This window comes from Felis catus, chromosome B1 (genome assembly GCF_018350175.1).
Source record: "Felis catus isolate Fca126 chromosome B1, F.catus_Fca126_mat1.0, whole genome shotgun sequence".
Classification (NCBI taxonomy): Eukaryota; Metazoa; Chordata; class Mammalia; order Carnivora; family Felidae; genus Felis; species Felis catus.
Window position 1 is genome coordinate 127,611,264 of NC_058371.1, and position 24,647 is coordinate 127,635,910.

The 24,647-nt window shown below is 36.3% G+C and overlaps 1 protein-coding gene and 1 long non-coding RNA gene across 3 annotated transcripts in view; one reads left to right on the forward strand and one right to left on the reverse strand.

The window, feature by feature from the left end:
* The window catches only part of GRID2 (glutamate ionotropic receptor delta type subunit 2), a 1,434,457-nt gene that overhangs the window by 435,425 nt on the left and 974,385 nt on the right, over nucleotides 1-24,647 (reverse strand). The window lies entirely within an intron of this gene.
* LOC123385012 lies at nucleotides 10,268-16,966 on the forward strand. The gene is made up of 3 exons (XR_006596948.1): nucleotides 10,268-10,475; nucleotides 14,364-14,449; nucleotides 16,802-16,966. It is a non-coding gene; the product is annotated as an uncharacterized LOC123385012 (long non-coding RNA).

Consider the following 24,647-nt stretch of genomic DNA (forward strand, 5'->3'; position numbering starts at 1 on the left):
CTCATCTCCTCCTGAGACTCCCTAACTCTCCTGTAGTTCAGTATTTGTGCTGTAACTGTTGCAGAGACATTTGGGAACTTATTCACAAATTTTCCATTCTTTGCCATTCAGAGTAACAAGGTCATCTCTTCATTAATTCCCAAATGGTTATTTCATAGTGCCTTTGTAAAAGTCTAATTAGGATTTTGATAAATTGTTATTAGTTTTCTTTTATTATAGCATGACATCAATGTATTCATAACATGACTCAGAGCATGAATCCAAAGGAGAATCTTAGACATAATCATTATCAAAAGCATATTAGAAACAGAGAAATGTCTGCATGCAGTGAAGGAATATTATACTACATACTATGGCAATTTACTGATACAAAAAGAATGTATTAAGTACACAGACACATCTTCTCTAGTTGTTACTGATGCCAGTGTCACCTCTTACCACTTTTCTCACTGAATCCAAAGAATTATTCTGAGATCTTATCTTAGTTCACTCTTCTTTAGTTTTTAAGATTCCTAACTACTTCTTTTCTTCTTGAAACTCTTGTGTCTTCTGGCCTCAATCAACTTATACTTCCTTGGCCCTCCTCTTAAACCTCTAACTACTGCTTCATATTCCCTTTTATGGGATTTTCTTCCCAATTTTAATTAATTAGTCCACTCATTAAATCAGCTAAATTTATTGAAAATGAATTATTGATCAATGAATCCATGCCTTTCAAATCTGTAAATTCAGCCCCGGTGTTTCTCCTGACATGTACTTATTCCCTCATAACCTAATGGTCTGAACAGTTTCACATGGGCATTCTTTGTCGTTCTTTCTGTCCTTTGGCCGATCTGTTCATCTTTTATATGTACATCATCTACTCTTAGATGGTAATGGTAAACAAAATGGGACAAAGACCTTGCCCCCATGATATTTGGAATACATATGAAGATACAGGCAATAACAAGGTAAGTAAATTTTTAATAGCTTTGGATGGTGATAAATGCCCTAAAGAAACAATAGGTGTAAGATATTAGATAATTGTGAAAGTATGGTTATTTTACATAGTGTGATATGGAAAGACCCTTAAAAGATGGTATTTATTTTAGACTAGAATGAAGTACTAGAGTGGGGAAATCAAAAGGCTAAGAAAAGAGTGTTCCAAATCAAATGGGCTTTCTTTTTCACGCAACGGAAAGAATGTCAGTGCAACCAGAATGGAGTGTGCTAAGGTGAAAGTTACAAGATATATCACAGAGCAAATACCACCGAGATAAGCAGGGGTCATGCCTCATGTGCAAGAATTTGCATTTCATTCTAATAAGATGGAAAGACACTGGAGGTTTTTAGCCTAGAGTTGATATTATCTAATTTACATTTCTATAAGTATTCTGGTGGCTAAAGAGCATATTTTTTAAAAGGTTAGAGTAGAAAAGAAAACAATTAGGAATCTTTAGTCACCTATTTAAATTCTCTAAAGACTCATTATTGAAGCACAGCTAAGAGATGATAATGGTGTGCCATGATAGTGGGAGAGCCTTGAAAGTAGTCCTACTTAGGACAGAACTGACAGGATTTGCTCATGGACTGGAAATGAAAGGACTGTGAAAAGAGAATAATATTCAAGATAGCTTCTTGGTTTTGTCATGAGTAACTGAATGGATTGTTGTGTTGTTTACTGAGCTGAAGGGAGGGACAGACAGATTTGAGATTAAGTAGAGAAGATCAAGATTTATGTTTTAGATCTCTATGTTTGAGATGACTTTGACACTTCCAGATAGGAATATCACTTAGGCAACTGGATAAATGAATCTGGAGCAGAAGGGAAAGGTCTAATATGAATATATTAATTTGGAAGTCATCAGCATACAGATGACATTTAAAAGACAGTATTGGATAAGATCATCCAGGAGATAATGTAAATATGGAAGAGAAGGGCCTGAATACTGATTCTTAGGGAATGCCAACACTTGGAGACTGGGAAGGTGAAGAGGAACAAGCAAAGGAGACTAAGAAGGCATTACCAGTAAGGTATTAAAACAATTTTAAAAGGACAGAAAAAAAAACCCAGCATATATTTCCATATTTAGCAAATAGGTGTTACAGAAACCTCCCCACACATGATGAGTGAAACCACCAAATACAATATTTTAAAATTTATTGTAAGACATAGTGGAACTTGTGGAAACATAAAGGCATTCCAAGAAATCTAGATTTGATAAGAAAAGTTAAATTCATAGTAACCTCCTTCAGTGTCTACATCAACGGTACATCTTTTAAGTGCTTAGGAAAGGACAGGACAAAACACCTGGGATCAGAAGTATGAACAAATGCCTGAGGTGTAATACCAATAGTAGGTAAAGTACAAAACCCTGCATCTCACTGTAAGGAAAAGCATAGTAGACACTAGTGCCTGCCTGTTTTGGCTCTACACAGAAAAAAAAATTAAGTGATAAGTAATTGGACTGGTTCTCTCAACTTTCAGTTCATCCCCTTGGTATTGGAGAGGTTGGAAAGCTAAAATCTCTATTTTTAGGCTCCCCTGCAGCCATAGTCGAAGTGTCAATTCATACAAGTTTAGAAGGCAGAAATTAAACTGGAGCCTTTTCCTGTGGCAGACAAAATTATCGCACAAGTTCCAGGAGACACAAGAATCTGCAGCAGCTGGAGTCCATGTTTAAATACGTAGGAACCACCTTCTTCTAGACAAGGCAGCTGCAGTAACCATAATGGTGGTAGCAGTAAAAGTATATTCAGGACTTTGGTATGGTAGCTATGATCGTGTGATTTTGAAATCCACATCTAGGCATGTTTCCTGATTTCCATGGCTTTGGCTCTTTCAATCATGTTTTTTAAGCACTTAATTCCATGAAGAATATTCTTATATGCTGGAAATAGACACAGTGTTTTCTGTTTCTTCCACCAATCCTGACATTTAAAATGTACCTTAAAAATTCCTGTAAGTCTACATTCCCTCTGTTCTGAAACTGGACTTCATGCTATCTCTATGCATTAAAAAAAACAAAACAAAACAGGGGCACCTGGGTGGCTCAGTTAGTTGAGCATCCGACTACAGCTCAGGTCATGATCACACAGTGCGTGGGTTCAAGCCCCGCATCAGGCTCTGTGCTGACTGCTTGCTCAGAGCCTGGAGCCTGGTTCAGATTCTGTGCCTCCTTCTCTCTCTGCCCCTCCCAACTCCCGCTTTGCCTCACTTTGTTTCTCAAAACTAAATAAATGTAAAAAAAAAAAATCCAGAACAGTTTAAATGTTTCAGTTTATAATGACCTCCTCAAGTGGCTAACAGAAACAAACAAAATTGATGCTTGGGAATCCACTTTAATTTAGCCCTTAAATAAATTCAGAAAAATATCCAAAGTGTTCACATTCAAAAATCTCTAAACAAACAAGGAAATAAATGACTAGGAGTGAGAGCCAGCAAAAAACAAAAATAGACAAAAGATTCCACTATCAAAATAAGAAAGAATGCTGTTATTGGTGTTATCAGATACAGACCATCTAATGAGCCTATTTAAGATATTTAAAAAGAGACATAAGAAAACTGAAGTATACCTAAAGAATAGAGTATTATCAAAATTTGTCAGACAGATTTGATACAAAAGATAGAAATTTAAGAAATGAAAAATGTTATAACTAGAAACTATAGTTTAAATAGAATAATGAATAGAGAGTTAACAATAGAGAGTTAATCAACTGCATTGTAAAACTAATGAAATTACCTAGGAAAGAATACAAGATAAGAAATGAAAAATATAAAAGAGAGGTTAAGAGATATGTAGGATAGAATGATTAGTCTAATAGAATAATTGGATTTCCAGAATGAGATAATTGCGTTTGAAGCAATATTAAATAGTTGTGAAATTTTAGAATTGATGGAAGACAAAAATCTCAAGAATAAAAAATGCCAATGAATTCCAAGTAGGATAAAATAATCCACACTTATAAATATCATGGCTGAATTTCAAAACACCAAAACAAAGAGATTTAAAGAGCAACTGTTAAAGCCAAAAATAGTAAAATGGTATCTTCAATGTGCAAACAACATATTATTAATTAAGAATTCTATAGAAAGTTAAAATAGTCTTCAAGAACAAATATAAAATAAATACAATTCAGATATCAATGATTGAGAAGGCTTATTAACACAGATCCTCACCAAAGACACTTTTTTTGGGGGGGGGAAGGGGCTACTTATTTTTGAGAGAGAGAGAGAGAGAGAGAGAGAGAGAGAGAGAGAGAGAGCGAGCATGCATGAGCAGGGGATGGGCAGAAAAAGACAGAGAATCCCAAGAAGGTTCTGTGCTGTTAGCACAGAGCCCAATGTGGGGTTCAATCCTTGTGAGATTGTGAGATTGTGGCCTGAACTGAAACCAAGAGTCAAAGGTTTAACCGACTGAGCCATCCAGGTGCCTCAGGAACTTCTAAATATTACTAAATACTATATATCTTTAAATAGTTTAGGAATAATATATATATATATATATATATATATATATATATATATATATATATAATTGACCCAGAAAATTCAGGAAGAAAGATTATTTAATTTAAAATATTAATACTAGATACATCTAAGCAAACTATTGATTATAAATAAATAAATTAATGTTTTACTTGTTGAATACAAATTAAAATAAAATTAAACCACTGTATAAAAATAGCTTATAAGTAATGAAGAGACAATGGGAATTAAAACAGTCTAAGGTCCTGGCATTATTTGAGAAGAAGGGAAAAATGTTTACTATGGAACTAAATGAAACACAAGTTAAATTTCTGGACTAAGTTTTAAAAGCATAGGAAGTATCAGTCACTTCCAAAAACCCAATGGAAGAAAGAAATTTGGAATGAAGGAAATGAAAATCCAGACACTGCAGTATCTCAGAAGTTAATTAAAGAAAGTACATCAAAGAAAAAAAATTGCAACAGTGTGAGGTAAGAAGAGATTAGACTAGTTTTATTTTATTTTTATTTATTTTTTTTAACGTTTATTTATTTTTGAGACAGAGAGAGACAGCATGAACAGGGGAGGGGCAGAGAGAGAGGGAGACACAGAATCTGAAACAGGCTCCAGGCTCTGAGCCATCAGCACAGAGCCCGACGCGGAGCTCAAACTCACGGACTAGTTTTAAAAGACTTCAGTCAGGCTCTGGGCTGATGGCTCGGAGCCTGGAGCCTGTTTCCGGTTCTGTGTCTCCCTCTCTCTCTGCCCCTCCCCCGTTCATGCTCTGTCTCTCTCTGTCCCAAAAATAAATAAACGTTGAAAACAGACTTCATTATTGGCAATCTTTCAAAAAATAGAACTGAATCTAGAATGATACATGTAATCGAGTGTATTTTTAACATGTTTTATTTTTACAGCAAACACATTAAACACTGCATGTCCACAATTGTACACATCCTTGTCCCTAAAAATGCTGTTTCCATAAAGTTTTTTTCATTGAATAACTAGTTGCTAACTAGTTTCCAACATAGCTTGAAAGCAGAGGCCTTGGTAAAATATTTTGAGTCAACTTGTATATATCAGGCTGTTTGTGATACTTAGGGAAATGCATGCTAACGTAGTTAAGTCCTTCAACTTTACCAACTAGAAATAGCCATTTGCCATAGACTCTGTGATGGGCAGTCGTGACCACCCAATTTTGGGAATAGTTCTCTCAGGGGCTGGAAATTCTGTAGGATGATGGACCTTACTGGATGTCCTTCATTGTGGATTGAGTCAGCTGAAGAAAACTGCTTCTTTCCTGGGAGAACTATGTTCAATTATGGATCATAGCAAGGATAGAAAGGTCATACCAGCTTCCCCAACTTGAGACCCCCCTAAAGGGGGAAGTCTACCTTGGGATTGTTTGGGGGAAGCTTCACTTCTCCTATAAAATCATGTTTCATTCCCATAGGTGTAGATCAAAAGAGACCTTTGCAACAAATCTCCTGAATGTTAATATATGTCTCAGAGTTTGCTTCCATGGAAATCTATTCTGGAATGCTATTGAAATATTGAAGATGTATTCTTTTAAACTGTATGAGATTCAAGATGATATTAATGAAATAATCTATCATAAATTTTCATGATCTTAGAAATAACATTGAGTCCATTTGATTGTTTGACTTTTTAGTATTCCCAATCACCTTTTTCCCCCCAAAGAGAGTAATATACAATTTAGGTGGGGTTTAATTCAGTTCTTCCTTTTATATTAGAAAGGAAGGAAGGAAGGAAGGAAGGAAGGAAGGAAGGAAGGAAGGAAGGAAGGAAGGAAGGAAGGAAGCAAAGAAGGGAGGGAGGGAGGGAGGAGAAAAGGGAGGGAAGAATTCCAAACTCTTGCATAGCTGTGTATAGTTGTTAGACTTTCATAAATTCCAAAATCCTTACTAGTGGGCCTCAAAATTGGCTGCACCCCAATATCATCTATGGAGTAAAAATATACGGATGTTATTACATATTCAAGAATTTCTGATTTAGGTATCCTGAAGTGCTGTTCTGGTGTCCAGTTTTTTAGAGTTTACATGGATTGAAATTCTCACAAACATTGAAAATAATTTACTGACAGTATTTTAGATATTCACCAGCTCTCTGACTTTATCTATTATGATCTTCCAACATAATCTTGTCTATCTTCTCATATGCAATTGCTAACAACTCTTTTCTCTTGCCAGTAGTCCTCAATGCCATGATGACCTTTACACTCCTTATTCTCCACTTACTATTTCATATTTCTTATTCCTATTGTCTTTTTCTAACACCTGGTTCTAAGTGTTCTTCAAAAGTCTTTCTTTCACTTTATTTCATGCAAATTATTTCTTCAGATTCTTGTAGCACCAAAGTTCACTTAATGTACTTACTTATAGGCAGTTATTTATATTGGTTTTCCATTGTTGTAACAAATTGCTACATACTTAGCAGCTTCAAACAGTATCTGTTATCTCACAGCTCTGTAGGTCAGAAGCCTAGATAGACTTGACTGGTTTCTCTGCTTAGGGTCTTACAAAACCAAAATTAAGGTATTACGCAGGCTGGATTCTTACCTAGGGTTCTGAGAAATAATCAATTTCTAAGTTCATTCAGGAAGATTGACAGAATTCTGTTATTTGCAGTTATAGGACTGAAATCACATTTTTCTAGACGGCTAAAAACTAAGGTTAGCTCTGACTCTCCTAGAGGCTGTTCCCAGCTTTTTTCTATGTAAGACAAAAGTCTCTCTTGCCCTGAATCCTTCTCATGGCTTCAAGTCTAACTTCCTTTTCTGCTACGAGTCATAGAAAACTCCCTGCATTAAAAGGGCTCATGTAATAGGTCAAGTCCACCTGGATAATCATCCTATCTTAAGGTCATATGATTAGTAACCTTAATTGCATTTTCAAAATCCTTTTTGCCATGTCTGTAATATATTTATGGGAATAAAACCAGGGGGTGAATATCACAGAGGCCATGTTAGAATACTCTCTATCACAGCAGTTTTTGACATTTCTTTTAATATTTCAAATGTGCCCAAATGTGTTCCCCAGCTAAATTAAGTAATTATTGACAGAGACAGAGGTCTCTTCTATGAAATAAATACTGTAGTAGGTTTTAAAACAATTATTTAAATTCAGGTTAGTTAATATACAGTGTAGTATTGGTTTCAGGGGTAGAACCCAGTGATTCATCACTTACATATAACAGCCAGTGCTCATCCCAACAAGTGCCCTCCTTAACACCCATCGCCCACTTAGCCCACCCCTCCACCCACCTCCCCTTCAGCAACCCTGTTTTTGTTCTCTGTATTTAAGAGTCTCTTATAGTTTTCCTCCCTCTTTTTTTTTTTTAAACTTTTTTTTTCAACGTTTATTTATTTTTGGGACAGAGAGAGACAGAGCATGAACGGGGGAGGGGCAGAGAAAGAGGGAGACACAGAATCGGAAACAGGCTCCAGGCTCTGAGCCATCAGCCCAGAGCCCGACGCGGGGCTCGAACTCATGGACCCAGAGATCGTGACTTGACTGAAGTCGGATGCTTAACCGACTGCGCCACCCAGGCGCCCCCCCTCCCTCTCTCTTTTTATCTTATTTTTCCTTCCATTCTCCTATGTTCATCTGTTGTTTTTCTTAAATTCCACATGAATGAAATCATATGATATTTATCTTTCTCTGAATGACTTATTCCACTCAGAATACACTCTAGTTCCATTCACATTGTTGCAAGTGGCAAGATTTCATTCTTTTTGATTGTCAAGTAATACACACACACATACACACACACACACCACATCTTCTTTATCCATTCGTCAGTCGATGGACATTTGGGATCCTTCCATTTTGGCTATTGATGATAGAGCCACTATAAACATTGGGGTGCATGTGGCCCTTTGAACCAGAAATTTTGTATCCTTTGGGTAAACACCTAGTAGTGCAGTTGCTGGGTCATAGGCTATTTCTATTTTTAATTTTTTGAGGAACCTCCGTACTGTTTTCCAGAGTGGCTGCACCAGCTTGCATTCCCACCAACAATGCAAACGAGATCCTCTTTCTCCACATCCTCGCCAACATCTGTTGTTGCCTGAGTTGTTAATTTTAGCCATTCTGACTCGTTTGAGGTCATATCTCATTGTGGTTTTAATTTGTAGTTCCCTGATGATGAGTGATGGTGAGCAGTTTTTCATGTGTCAGTTGGCCATCTGGATGTCTTCTTGCAAAGGGTTTATGTATTTTGCCCATTTCTCACGGGATTATTTGTTTTTTGGGTGCTGAGTTTGATAAATTCTTTATAGATTTTGGATACAAACCCTTTATCTGATGTCATTTGCAAATATCTTCTCTCATTCTGTCGGTTGCTTTTTAGTTTTATTGATTGTTTTCCCTTTTGTGCAGAAGCTTTTTATCTTGATGAGGTCCCAACAGTTCATTTTTGCTTTTGTTTCCCTTGTACCCTGAGATATGTCTAGTAAGAAATTGCTGCAGCAGAAATCAAAGGGGTTGTTGCCTGGTTTTTCCTCTAGGATCTTTCAAATTAACTGTCTTACAGTTAGGACTTTCATCCATTTTAATTTATTTTTGTCTTGGTGTAAGAAAGGGGTCCAGGTTCATTCTTCTGCATGTCGCTGTCCAGTTTTCCCAACACCATTTGCTGAAGAGACTGTCTTTATTCTATTGTCTATTCCTTCCTGTTTTGTCAAAATTAGTTGACCATACTAATGGTCATTGGACCCATTTGTGGGTCCAATTCTGGGTTTTCTGTTCTGTTCCATTGATCTATGTGTCTGTTTTTATGCCAGTACCATACTGTCTTGATGATTACAGCTTTGTAATATATCTTGAAGTCCGGGATTGTGATGCCTCCAGCTTTGGTTTTCTTTTTCAGGATTGCTTTGGCAATTCGGGGTCTTTTTTGGTTCCATACAAATTCTAGGATTATTTGTTACTATCTCTGTGAAGAATGCTGGTGTTATTTTGATTTGGGTAGTATTTGATGTGTAGATTGCTTTGTGTAGTGTAGACACTGTAGTAGTTTTTAACATGTCCACGAGCAAATTCTTATCTACTTAATTGCTTATTAATTTATTTAAAAAACATATTTGGGGCACCTGGGTGGCTCAGTTGGTTAAGCGTCCAACTTTTGGTTTTGGCTCAGGTCATGATCTCACGGTTTGTGAGTTCGAGCCCCACATGGGGGCTCTGCGCTGACAGCATGGAGCCTGCTTGGAATTCTCTATTTCTCCCTCTCTCTCTGCCCCTCCCCCGCTTGTGCTCTCTCTCTCTCTCTCTCTCTCTCTCTCAAAATAAATCAATAAACTTAAAAAAATGTATATATATAGAGTGTTTAGGGTCAACAACATCTGGGTTGAATACCTAAATACACAATTTTACTTTTATATTAGGGAGGGGGATGAATGCTAGGTGGTAAAAAAAAATAATGAATTAGTTAACATACAGTAATTAAAATCAAATAAATTAATTTTAATTCATTAATTTTCTTTTAACTAGCATTCAACCCCACTCCTTGAGACCACCTATGTTATTTTGGAGAGGGGAATCTAGTGGTAGCCAGAGCCAACTCATTTCAACTCACAAGAGTATATTATTAGCATCTCTACCCAACTCTGAAAGCTCTCTTATTCGTTGCTTCAAATTATTCCTCATACTTGGAGTATTTATACCATGGAAATCTGTAAATGCTAAAAGCAAAATACAGGACACTTTTTTTGTTTCTAGAAAGCCAATTGTTGAATATTTGCCAGCACATCACTCCAAATAACCTTTGTCTCTCTATTACATCTCACTTGTTGGAAGTGTGAATGCAGGTGGCTGCTGCTGGATATGGGAGCCTCTCATACCATGACCCCAAACACCCCTCATCCTCACCAGCTCTGACATGAGCAGAAAGACAACTGTGGCTTAGCCTGGCCAACTGAATGCTGCCGTAGGACTTGGGACTCTTAGATGAGAAATACAAAGATAGAAAGAATGGTTGAAACATTGTATATGCGCTCTTTAAATAGGTGAGCTGTATGCTGTGTGAATTGTATCTCCATAAAGCTGTTACAGAAAGATTCTACATTACTCCTGTCATTCCTGCTTCTCAGACTTCAAGAGCTGTTATGTTCCTTTTTGCCTCCAAGCTTAATTCTTGAGACTCCCACTAAGGGGTCTGGCATGAACCCAGCAAATTACTTTTTGCTTAAAGTAGAAAAAGTCTTTTTCTTTTCACATGCAAGTTAGAAACTATAGCATATGTAACATTAATTGTAAGTCCATATTAATTACAATGTAAGAAGGTTGCTTGTTTGAAAGTGACTTGTTTTCAACATAGTCTAACATTAATTCATAAACTGGCAGCATATATTAATTATCTGTAGTTCTTCCAATAATTTATTTTTGCAAGGTTGTGCTCACTATGTTTCTCCCCATATCAACAGGTAATTTAAAACATGATACTAGCTGAATTCTCTGAAAGCTGATTCCTGATGGTGACATAGTATATGTTTTCCCTTGCTGAAAGGAAGAAAGAAAGAAAGAAAGAAAGAAAGAAAGAAAGAAAGAAAGGAAGGAAGGAAGGAAGGAAGGAAGGAAGGAAGGGTCACACATTTTGCTATTTGGTTCACTGGAGTCATCAGGAGGTTTAGAAGGTTTAGGAAAAAATAAGCACATAGGCTATGAAATCATGTGAAATTATAAATCACATTTTTTTTCCATTAAACTTGATGTTGCCCAGACTGAGATTAGATGTTCTTTGCCAACTGCTCTAAGAAAGTAGTAACAGCTTTAGAAATGATACAGAGAACTCATTTTTAGAAGAAAAAAAATTGACCTTGTGTAGAAAATTTAAAATAAAGTTTTGAATTCCCATTCTTCCAATAGTCTAAATATATATATTTGTTTACTAAGAGAAAATTGTGCACTTGACATCCGTGTGGGAAATAGACATGTAACTACTCACTACTTGAGAGAGAATAAGAGAAGGTGATTGTCACAGTAACAGTAAATGTCACCCAGAGGGTGTACTCCCTGTATGAAGAGGTGACTCACAGAAAGCATAATTCTGCTCACTCACAAAGAAAACAAATGGAATGGGATACAGAACATGTAGAAATTTCTATTCTTCAACTGAAATGATTTAAAAATGACAATAGGAAATGAAATACAGCTTTGCAGTTTGGGAATAAATTCCTGAAAGAAAATCTGTTTAATGCACAAAACAATTTCTCCAAATTTCAGTATTATTAGAACTGGGGCAGACAATTCAAATTGTATATGGCACAAAATCATAACATTCTCTTCTGTAAGCTGTCCCTTGCCTATTTGTTTTTTAAACAGCTGTCGACTTGTTCTGTCTCATCAATTCTGGTACTTCAGGATTAATTCTCACCATTATCAGTGGCAGAACATGATGGTACAATAAGCCAAAATGACTAAACACATTGTAAGAAAAAAAAAACTGAGGAAAATAAAAGAGAATTTCTATATAAAAGCTAATCCCTTATGAACAGCATATTTAGAAACTGTCTGCAGGTAATTACATTCAGGTAACCCGATCTGAAAATGCCAAGTTCACACAATGGTTCATTTAATTCCATCTGGTGTACAATAATACATTCCTTAATGGACACATTGATTTAAAAAGAAAAAAAAGCCCACAGATATCACAAGCCCACATTCTCTTGGTAATTACAAAATATAGCATCAAAAGTTACAATCTCAAAAATGATCTTGCAGTGCTTGATCTATAAAAAAGGAAATTAAGAGAATGGATTTGGACTTCTCGTTACCAAAATCCCTCTTTAGTTATAATCTATTTTCTTAATAAGAAATATATAGGTTAATCTGAAGAATTGGGTCAGGACTTCTGATATCTAGAGATGAAAAAATAAACTGATTTAGAATATATAAGACTTTAAAAGTATCCAAAGGTATTTTTAAGAGAGATGTTTAACTCTTGGAATAGAGCCATCTGCTCCGGATAGGAATGGCACAAAATCAATGTGTGTGCTTCTCACAGCCTTTGACGCTCTCCTTTAGGTCATTAAGATGGCCCAAGAAATTGGCTTTGTAGAAGAAAGCACATGATGATGGTTCAAAGCATGTAATGAACGACTTGAGGGAGAAAGACCTACATTTGGCCTTTTCGGAAATATGAACTGTGCCTTTCAATGCCTTCTCTATCAGAGCTCTGATCTTGATGCCCACTCAAACCCTCCTTTTCTTAATTTTTCCTCTTTTACAGAAAGGAACAGAGTAAATGCACCTCCCCTGTGTGTGAATTTTTTTCCCATTAGTGGATCTATGTATTTCCAAACTTCCTGATAAATTGATGAAAACTAAAGGCTTTTTCCAAGAACTTACTGAAAGGCAACAAGCTGAGTTAGCCCTGTTAAAACTATAAAAAGAGAATGGCTTCTTCTTTCCGTTTCCCCTCCTCTGTTAGTGGTTCCCTGCTCCCCCATCATGTCTAGACCACCGTCACAACTAAAGACCCACCTAATCCTATTCCCTTTCTTCTGGATGCATCCTGGAATAGCCAGCTTCTCTCCTTTGCCCTACTACATGCTAGGAGCAAACTTTCTTTTCAAGTCTCCTCATCAAAAAGTAGGTTTTTAGTTTGATTCTGTCATATCTCTGATAACTTAAATATGTTTAGGTAATTTTATAAACTGAATATATAAATAGTTATTAGTGAGTACGCAGACAAGTTATTTTATGGCAGTTATCAAAATGCATTCCTTTAAGGACCTCTTGGTGTCAGCGCCTGAACCAAAGAGGGGCTCTGTTAATAGATTAAGGTACTAAGTAATTACTTTTAAAATTTCATATAGGAGAGTATGAATCTAGTGCCTTTTAGGATAATGAGAAAAGATGGTTTATGGTTTCAGTAATTCATTCATTCAATAAATATCTATTAAGTGCCCATAATGTGTCAGGCCCATTTCTTAGCATTTGGGATACAACAATGGACATAATAGATAAAGATTCCTACTCCTAGAGATAAATGAGATGAGGAAGTACATCATGCAGTGAATGACACAGACAATGAGCAATAAACATAATAAATACAGAAATTTTATGTTAGATAGTGAAAAGTGCTATGAAAAAAATATAAAAACAAGGGAATGGGGGAATGGCGTGGAAATTAGTTGTAGTATTCAGTAAGGTAATTAGAGCAAATTACATTAGAAGAGAAACTTTAAGGAAACACTAAAAGAGGTAACAGAGTTAGCCAAGCGATTCCATGGAGGAAGAATTCAGGCAAAGGCCTTTAGATGAGATTGCAAATGGAGTGTGCCAACAAACAGCAAGGAAGCCTATGCCTGCAGTGGAGTGACCCAGGGAAAGAAGAAAACCAGAGAAAATGTGATGGGGAGAGGCAGAATGGAGTCTTATGATGGTGGATCTTACAGGGCACTGTAAGGACTACAGGCTTTGATTTTTGCACAGTAGCTCCAAGACATATTACTGGCTGGCAGGCCAGTGGATATCATGTTCTGGGACAGGTAGCCTTTTTGACACAATAGACGTTTAAGTGTGGGGCTGATCTTTGCATAGTGTGTGCATCCAGTCAAATGACTGCTACCATCACAGCTTAATCAACTGCTTCTCATGGGAATTCTAAACCAACCCACTTGCTAAAATTTCAAGTAACTCAATCTGTTTTGGTTTAAAGATTCCTTCTGTCTTTGCATAAAAGCTTTGGGGATATTTAGTAACATCTCATAAGTGATTATCATATTACTCTAAAAATATGCTGCCTCTCTGTAAATTTAATGTTCAATGCCTACTCCATGCTAATACTTAGTATAAAACAATATTTGAGTCAGAGTTCATCCTAAGAATGGAAATCTGAATGTTTGTTCTGTGATAGAAAGGCCCTTGTATTTTTCCTCTTGTTATTAAAGGGGTAAGCTGCACACAGTAAGGAAGATTTAGAGCAGCTGGTAACAATGAACTATATCCTCTCCTTTAGAGCCTAGAAGACACTAAGGTAAGTATCCTTGTGGATATATAGAAAAGATATACTTCATCATTTCAGCTGGCATTATTCCAGGGAGTTTTGTTCTGTGGCGTACTGCTGTGAGGAGGGAATGGCGATTATTACTTCAAGCCTTTCGTCTGCAGAAGGACCCATTCAAAGCATGACTGCTAAAGGAGAAAAGAGTCACAGCTCTAGAGTGACAGCTTTCTCTGCTCCATTATGTCCTTTCTGAAGACTGCATAGCTCAGAATCTGCAGAACATAAGGCGTTGCAAGTAACATCAATATCTCTTTTCCCATTTGCCTGTTTCCAAATGCCCCTGCATGAAAAAACAGGGGAGAAATATGATTTTAAGATAAAAATCTTACTTTTCCTCAATAACTGATAAACCACAGTGTATCTTAGTAGCTAACATAAGTTCATTTCCTGCTGCAATTTTTTTTAGATTTTAAGCTACAAAGTAAGTTTTCATAACTACAATTAAAATTCATATTTAAGCATTTGTCTTCAGTATATATCTTCTTATATGAATTATAATTATTAATGAAACTTCCATGACTGCCTATGCACTTGGGGCTTTAAATACATATTTAAATATTAACAAAGTTCTGATTAAGATGCAGAAACATGGGTAAGTGAAACTAATGGAAATACTTTGCTCTTGTCTTGTCTTGCTTCTGTATTATATTCATCAAAATTCCAATTAGCAACATGAGAATGCACAGCGACTTCCTACATGTATTCCAGTTCACTTACGACACCTTTGGTTTAAGGAATTTGGGGAAAATAAATATTTTTAGCATTGGAATAAAAGAACATTTAATTTAATAGCAATGTCAGGTGAATTTTAAGAAGTATCCTGCCTCAACAGATTGAAATTTTATGCCCCCACTCTCAACTTAGGCTTTTATAATTAATTTTTTTAACTGATGCTATTTTTTGTCTTAGCTTTGTACCTGCTAGTTCACTTGATTGTTTCATCATGTTAATGAGCTCTAGGTTGCAGGTTTCATCCATGTATGGAGCCAGCTGTGTCTGGAGGAAATTTGATTCAGAGGCTTCAAAACACAATTCAATCTTTAGTCTAATACTTGCATTGTAAAGCAATGTAAACTCAGTAACATAAAGCTTAAACTGCATTTATACTAGTGATGCAGTAACAGGGATAGGATGTTTATACACTTCCTGGCATTTCCCTTCAACATGTTGGTCTTCTATGAGACTGTGAGTTCCTTAGGGCCAAGGTCTGTGTCTGCTCTTTGCTAGATGAAATGCATGATGAATAGTTACATGGAAGGAAAGAAGACATAAAGAAAGGATGCATTTACCTTTTTCTTATAAGATTATGGAGAATAGTGGCAGAGACTATGTATATTTAAATATATTCAAATCTCTCTCACTTGAAAAATATCAACTTGTCACATTCTTACAATTATCAACTTATCTTTCTCTTGCTCCGCCAAAATTCTTGAAGTACTGTCAATTCTCTATCTACTCATTCCTTTTTTAAACTTTTCTAATCTGTTTTTGCTTCTATAAATTCACCAAAACAGCTCACATTAAAATCAACAATGACTTCAAGTTACTAAGTGGACATTTTGGTGTCCTCATATTACCTGAGCACTCAGCAGCATTGGATTTGCTGATCACCCTTTCCTTCTTGAAGGACCCACCTTACACTCTATTATTCATCCTCATGCATTGTTGGCCACTTCCCAATATCCTCTGAATGCTCACCTCCCAATAAATTTCTGTTAAATGTTGACGTTTCTCAATACTCTCATCTAGGCTACTTCTTTTCTTTTCCTGGGTAGTCTTGAACAGAACCATCTCCAGATCCTTATTATAATCTATATAATGATTACTCCTAAATTTTACACTATCTTTCGGAGTTCCAACTGTTTATTCAACATCAGCCCTTGGATGTCTCACAGGCTACCTCTGAGAACTGAGACCAAATGTGTCAAACCATCTTAGTTGTTTGTTTCAGTAAACCTTTACAAAGAAAAGATATAACTGTAATCCCATAACTCCATTGCCTGCTTCAGGAAATCCTTGCAGATCAATTTAGACACAATAGTCTGCTCACTTGAGAAAGTTTACTTCTCAAGGCTGACTTCACGAAGTCTGCTCTGTCCAACAATTCTAAACTAGCATATCATGAATGTTGTCCAATTCCAATAAGTTCTCTGTCTTGAAAAAACAAACAAAAAACCCTACCTTAAACTTATTGATCCCAGACCTCAAAATTAAGAAAATATGTCACTTTTGACTGCGCCCTTTTGAGACACTAAGACACTTTCACTGGATCATTTCTTATAGCCGTAAGTTCTAATACATTTAATTTTGCTTTATTAACAGATGGTACAATAATTATTGGGGAATTCAACATCTCCAACTCAATGTGTCCAAGAGCAAACCTGAGGACTTTCCACAAGTGCCTGCTCATCTTTCGTTGTTTTCTACTTTAATAAACTCATTAGACCAAAAATGTATGGGTCACTTCCTTTACTCACTCACCTTTGAATCTACCAAATTGTATTGTTTTAGCTCTCCAGTAAATATTAGTTGAATAAATAAATAAGAGAAAGATGCTAATGCATGCAGTGTCTCATTCCACTCCTTCCAGGGGAGTTCAGGTCTGGAGACCTGGAGAGGTCAGATGGGGTGTCAGTGGGGAGCTGTGTGCCCTGGGCAGGTATAAGGATATATATTCTCTGCAGACTATCTATAAACAATTAATAAAAAAATGCAGGGGCACCTGGGTGGCTCAGCCGGTTAGGCGTCCAACTTCTGCTCAGGTCACGATCTCGCGGTGTGTGAGTTCAAGCCCTACGTCGGGTTCTGTGCTGACAGCTCGGAGCCTGGAGCCTGCTTCAGATTCTGTGTCTCCCTCTCTCTCTGCCTGTCCCCTGCTCACATCTGTCTCTCTCTCAAATATAAATAAACATCAAATTTTTTTAAAAAGTTCGAAGTCTATCTGTTTTATTATCAATGTACCACAACAACTGTATACAACTTCGATAATAAATACTCTTGCCAGCAATGGGTGCAGTCTATTTCTCCTTCTCACACTTACTGTGCTATTGTGGAATTTTATCTCAAGGGCTTTGTTTACTGAGCCCTTACAGCTGCTATTAGGAAAGCTGCTACCAGGTTGCACTAGGGTGTATTGGTCACATGCCTCCTTTACCAAGTTAGTGCTTCACTCCAGAAGTGATGAACATCTTTCATTCTTTGGAAGAGAAATAGAAAACCATAGCCTTCTCTTTGCATCAGAACTTCCAGTTTCCATCAACCACTCAACAAATACTGACTGAGCACAATTACATGCCAGGCCCTGTTCCAGAAGCTGAGGAAACAATAGGAAACCCAAAGGGAAACATCTCTGCCTTCTAGGAGCTTACAATCCTGAGGGAGATTCAGACAATGAAAATGATAATATATGTGTGTGCATACACACACACACAACACACAGACGCATAACACACATGTTGTTAGATAAAATACATAATATGCTAAAGAGAAAAAAAATAATTTAGAGAAGGGGAGAGGAGGTGGATATGTGGGGAGGATTTGGACATTTTTATAGGGTGGCTGTTGGTTAAAAATCCATATGTAGCTAAGTAACCACTTATTTATTTTAGGTATTAACTCTCACCCACCTTCAGAAAATTTCTTAAAGTTGTTACAAGACCAAATTTCCTAGAACAAGGAATATTTTGTACTGAGCTATTTTCACTACATCATGCAGTCAGGAAAGCCACTCCAATGCTTACAGTTCTGAGAACAATTTTGGTGAAAGTCTTATATATTATTGGCGATGGCCATTTTGTGCACTTTGTATGAAAGTCTGGTTTTCAGTGGATTTCCCAAAGTATTCACAAAGAACTTAATTCTAGTTTTCTTCTTTTCCTTTCTCATGACTGCCTTTCTCCATCATGTAAATTTATTCAAACCTATTTTTAGACTTTGGTAACACTTTAGCAATGTATGGAAATAGAGACTCTTCCTTGTTTTCATTAAATAAGGAGTGTTGAAACATCCCCCAAAATCAACTTCCACTGAGTTTACAATTTGTGTAATAAGGAACAGTGGTTTGTTCCTGGAGATGTTTCAATCAGTGAGGATTAACACACGGGGAAAAAAAATCTGTTCCATCAAGCCATTAGCTCTTATGGAAATGAATGTGAACTAGGGGAAAAAGGAAAGCATTGATTTAGAGCTGTAATTGGTTCACAAGTCATGCCTGCTACTTCTGGTCACCATAAAACACAGTTCAGGTGAAACAGTGAAGTAGGTTGAAGATGCGCTTTGTCAAAGGACTTGAAATCAGACCCTGTTCTGAAAAGAGGAGAGGAGACTTGTGGAGCAGCAGACTGGCTTCTCTGAGATCAGTGGGAGCACTGAGGGTGAAGAATCCATTTTTGGTGTTATGGCTATTTATGTTATACTCTTTAATTAGTAACTGTGAAATTTAGAAAAAAACATCTTCAAGGTTTTGCCTCTTAATGGAATAATTATTCTTTGGCTGAACTCAGATCACTAGGTTGAATTACCAACACGGTCTGCATGTGTAATGTGAACAGGACTCACAAAAGTTAAAAGATCAGAAAGTAATTAACACAGTGGGCTGCGTATTGGTGTTTGTAAAGCTAGTTTGAAAAAAAAATACAACTGAAGTAAAAGTGATAGTAAAGTCATACCATATTCCCCTTCCCATATAAATGTTCTTTATTATGTACGTTGTAGAAAAATAAGGAAATGGAACGTATAAAGTGGTTTTAGTTAGTCACAAAATGTGAAATACTTGGAATGGAATTACTGACAAAGTGGAAAGTTGAGTATTGTATTTAAGGTAAACTGCATTCTTTCTTTTTTCTTTTCTTTCTTTCTTTTTTTTTTCTTTTTCGAGAATCAAGGCTATTAGTTGCAAAGCAGTTCACATTCTTAGATTAAAATCTGAAGCTACTAACTGAACAATTTGCATCAAGACTTTCAGGACCAGAAATCAAATAGGGGCACCTAAGGAGAAGCATAGAAAATGTAAGGTAAAGGTCAGTTCAGATAGAGATTGTTTAAATCATCTGTGAAGTGCTGTGAGCTAATATAAGTTCTAAGGTAATTTAGGTCAAATTAGTAAGAAAGGAGGAAAATGGTAAGAAAACATAAACAAGTTAAAGCATTTTGTAGAATACTTGCCAGATAAAAATAGGGGACAATAATTTCACTCATTGTTATTACCATTCACTTTCCTGGAAAATAATGATTTTAATCCTTTTAAACACACACACACACACACACACACACACACACACACACACACACACACACAGAACATAGGGAGTGACTTCCACTCCCTGCGTATGTTTACTGAAGTAAACACAATCAAAAAGTTTCATCAATTCTTTCTATTGAGTATATAAGAAACCTATGCTAAATCTGGCATACAAGATGCTTATATTTCAAAAGGAAAACTACTTTCAAAATGGGATGTGGAAATCTTTACACTGACCCAACTCACTGCACACCAGAGGGACAGTCATAGCCACTGAAATTCTGAGTCCAGAACATACTATATATAAGATAGGCAATTTTAAAGAAACAAATAATATTTAAATGTTAATATATTATGCAAATTTTAAGCATTTATTATACTAACCAAGGAGTCTTTGGTTTGGGAAAAATCTTAAAGGAAAATAAGAAAATGTAAGAAATGAAAAAAGGGAAAAAGTCTTGCCGGCTTGTTTTCAGAATGTTGACTCTATTTAGACCAGTGAACTTGAAATATTACATTAATTTGTTTCTGCATATTATTTTTAACAGTAGTAAATCATTCCCCCACCACTAAAAATGTAGCATATATTTTTAAAACAGTGAGTTGAAAGTATATAAAATTATCAGTCAGCTGAAGGCATCCACCACTGATGCAAGACAGCTTCTTCAGAAAGGTTTTATTTCATCACATTCTTTGGTGAAGTTCTCCTTCCTAAAAGCTTTAGAGAAACATCTAGCTGGTAGGCTCTGCAGAGTTTGCACCACAGATTATAATTTTCCTCCAACCTTCTCTTTCTCTCCGGTGAACACATCCCTGACCCTTCCAGTTCACTGTACTTGAGAACTGAAAATCAATCTTCAGTACAGTATGGGGAGGATTTATCATACAAACTGTTGAAATGAAAGAAACGAGCAATCTCGAGTTTGAAAAATGTTTAATAGATTAAACGTTTCTTTGTACAACAACCGTCACGATTCTGCTTAATCAGAAAGGCCTTTCTCTGTTCCCAATCCCCAGAAAGCACTATTCTTTTGGTAGTCATAACCCATTTTTTTTTTAAATCTCTGGCTTAGTCTGGGCAATCTCTCTTTCAGATAAAGAACATTTTTTGTTCTGTTGTGCTTTTTAGTTAAGCGACCTAAGAATAGAATATCAGTAAGAAAAATCCACATGCTACTGGCATGTGCATAAGCAAAGAACAGATTTATGTGGACTTCAATTAATTAAGGAAATAGAAATCAAAGCAAAGTTTTAGGGGAAGCAAAGGAAGGATTTATTCTAGTTTGGGGAGATGGAGAATGTGGCCCTTGGAACACCTGAGACTTGAATCATGAGTAGAGAATTGACTTTTGATTTATACATTTGACTCTGGAAGTAACCTTATGGATGGATTAGACGTATATTGTATCAAAGGTGGATAATTCCATGGGAAAGTTATTAAAATAACACAGGCAAGAGGCAATAAAAGTCTAACACACCATGAGAATTAAATATGAAATTATGCTGGCCACTCTTGTTTCATCACCTTGGTTAGATCAGTCTTTAGTTGGTCCTCAGATTGAAATTTCCTTCTTATATACATTCTAAACTCCAACAATTCTTGCAATAATTACTCTCTTTATATTTTTTTCTATCCAAATAATTGTATTATCCCTAAGGAATTTTTCTCATATTCCCATTAGTTAGGTTTAGTGCTTTCTACAAAACTTCTCTCAGCATTGGAAAAACCTCATAAAAAGTTCCCCACTCTAGGGGCGCCTGGGTGGCGCAGTCGGTTAAGCGTCCGACTTCAGCCAGGTCACGATCTCGCGGTCCGTGAGTTCGAGCCCCGCGTCAGGCTCTGGGCTGATGGCTCAGAGCCTGGAGCCTGTTTCCGATTCTGTGTCTCCCTCTCTCTCTGCCCCTCGCCCGTTCATTCTCTGTGTCTCTCTGTCCCAAAAATAAATAAACGTTGAAAAAAAAATTAAAAAAAAAAGTTCCCCACTCTAACTTCAGCATCAGCAGCTAAGCCTGTCCCCTCACCCAGAGGTTTCTATCCTGTCTCTGCTAAATTCAGCTCATCTTCCCTTTGACCCACACAAATTAGCATGTTAGCACATTGAAAAAAATTGACCTAGAAACTCTGGATATGGATGCTGGCTTCTTTTGAAATCTTTTAAGTATTTAAATTCACTTTCACATGTTAGCACAGTTATGCCCATAAATTCTACAGCTACATTCACACCTTGTTCTGCAGTCACCTTTGGAGAGAAAGGAGCTCTTGTTACAGCCATCATTTCTATAGGTTTTGTCCCAAGACAACCGCCACCCCTCCACCCCCACCCCTTATATAAAAGAGGCAGATGTGCTGTTCTTTGGAACTATCAGAACTCTATTACTCCCATATTAATCAGTTGCATTAAAGCCCTTAAATAAATTAACTAAAAGTTATTTCTGCATCCACAGTGGTCCATCATAGTATGAATATGACCATTTTATTAAAGCTGTCAAGTACAACATTCAAAGAAAAGCCCATTAGGGCACTACGGTACCACCGTCTTGAAAGCCAGTATTTAAATTGAGCAAATATTCTTGTTGCTAAATTGTTGTTTACATGCACAGCAAACTGTATTCTCTTTGTTCACTAGAGTGATACATTTCTACCATAAGACAAACATTCAGCTGTACTTGACACCCTCTATGTAGCTTATTTACTGCACTTCTTCTACTATTCAAGGTAAGATAGATATACAGATATATCTATATATCTATATATAGATAGATATAGTAGAAGTGTATATATATATATATATATATATACATATATACATATATATATATCTTACCTTGAATAGTAGAAGTGTATATATATATATACACACACACACACACACACACACACACACACACACACACACATATATATATATATATATATATATATGAGAGAGAGAGAGAGAGAGAGAGAGAGACAGACTATCTGCTACATACAAAGCAATTAGCATGTCGTATTGTTTAGTTACTATTTTCATACCTGTGTCCTGTTTGTTTTCAAACAACATATATTTACTCTAGTTTAATGAAAAGGGCCTCTTTACATTCTGGGTAGTGTGTGATAAAATACATAAAACAATGCCCTTTTGCTGAAACTGTTATTATTTTCTTGATTCTCTTTGCAAAAGCAACATCCTTTTTTCCTTTCTTATTGAACATCAAAGTACTTATCAAAGGCTCTGAAGTGTGACCAAATCTCAATTTTCCCAAAGAGAAGCTATACTTTTCCTAGGGGGAAGAAAAGTACCTCTAAGAAAGAGCATGTATGTGTGGTACTATCTTCTCTGTTCCATTAGTATTTTATTTTTTTATTTTATTTTTTTAATTTTTTTTTCAACGTTTATTTATTTTTGGGACAGAGAGACACAGAGCATGAACGGGAGAGGGGCAGAGAGAGAGGGAGACACAGAACCGGAAACAGGCTCCAGGCTCTGAGCCATCAGCCCAGAGCCGAACGCGGGTCTCGAACTCACGGACCGCGAGATCGTGACCTGGCTGAAGTCGGACGCTTAACCGACTGCGCCACCCAGGCGCCCCTCCATTAGTATTTTAAATCTCTCTACGCATCATTCTTGTTTCTACAAATTTCCTAATATATTAAATTCCCAGTTAGTATAAAACAGATCACAGGTTTCTCTCTTACAGGCACATTTTAAAACACTCTTTTCAAGGCAGTCTTGATTCAGAAAATGTTTCTAAATTTTATTTTTATTAATAAAGAAACTGAATTTTAGCCTTTGTGAAAATGAAGTAAGTATACACATGTTTGCTTCTATGTAGACCAATATAAATATCAATAATATTAAAAAATTTTCTATTATATCATACTTTATAAAATTTTTTTTGCAAAATTTAACAACCATTTAGAGGTGACTGAGTATGAATGCAAAATACAAACTTTGAAGGAAGGAGAATATAATTCACCCATGAGTATACTTAACTTGAAGTATTATTTTCTAAACTATCAAGTAAAATTAGTAAAACTTAAAAAGCAACATTTCTGTTATAAAAATCTAACACTATTTCAGTTGGCATGGCTTTCTTACTTTCTTAATTCTCTTATAAAGCTAAAAAGAAATAAAAGAAAGTCACAAGATTTCTGAATAATCTAAGTAATACAAGTAGGTGATTACTGTTAAGACGGATGGATGGATAGGTAGACACAGACAGGCAGAAGTAGATAGATATTTTTACAGGAAACACAAGTCTGTGAATCAGAGAATGGACCATCTGTTTCTCACATAGCATCTCAGCACTGATTCTACATGGGGTGATGGGAAAAGAGCCTGATGTTACCCTGTGTGTTCATGCAGTGGTGTTGAACCACAGGAGAATTATGAGACTCAGCACTTCCAGTGTGGTGGCTGGCACACTGGCCCATCCTACCACCAGACAGAGACCATTACTCTGGAACACAAAGGAATCTTCTCTGGGTAGTAGAGGAGAAGCTCTCTACTTTCACCATGCTGAAGTATGAACAAATGGCTCTGGGAAAGACAAGTTTGCAAATTTCTCTGGAGCAACACACAAATCTAGCTTTTAGGACACGTTTGCTGTTCGATCATTCTTTAATCGAGTTTTACCAGCTTTTTGTCCAGAAAGCCAAAACCGTGCAGTAACATGAAATATTCATGTAGAATTGTCTCTTGGCAATATTAATAATGAAAATTAGCTTCTATTTAAAATACTGTGTAGTTGGATATATTTTTGGTTTTATCTGGAAATAGGCATAAGTTCAATAAAGTGGTTTATTAAACCACTACTGAAAATGTTATGTTCTTATTTTTTTTTTTTTAATTTTTTTTTCAACGTTTATTTATTTTTGGGACACAGAGAGACAGAGCATGAACGGGGGAGGGGCAGAGAGAGAGGGAGACACAGAACCGGAAACAGGCT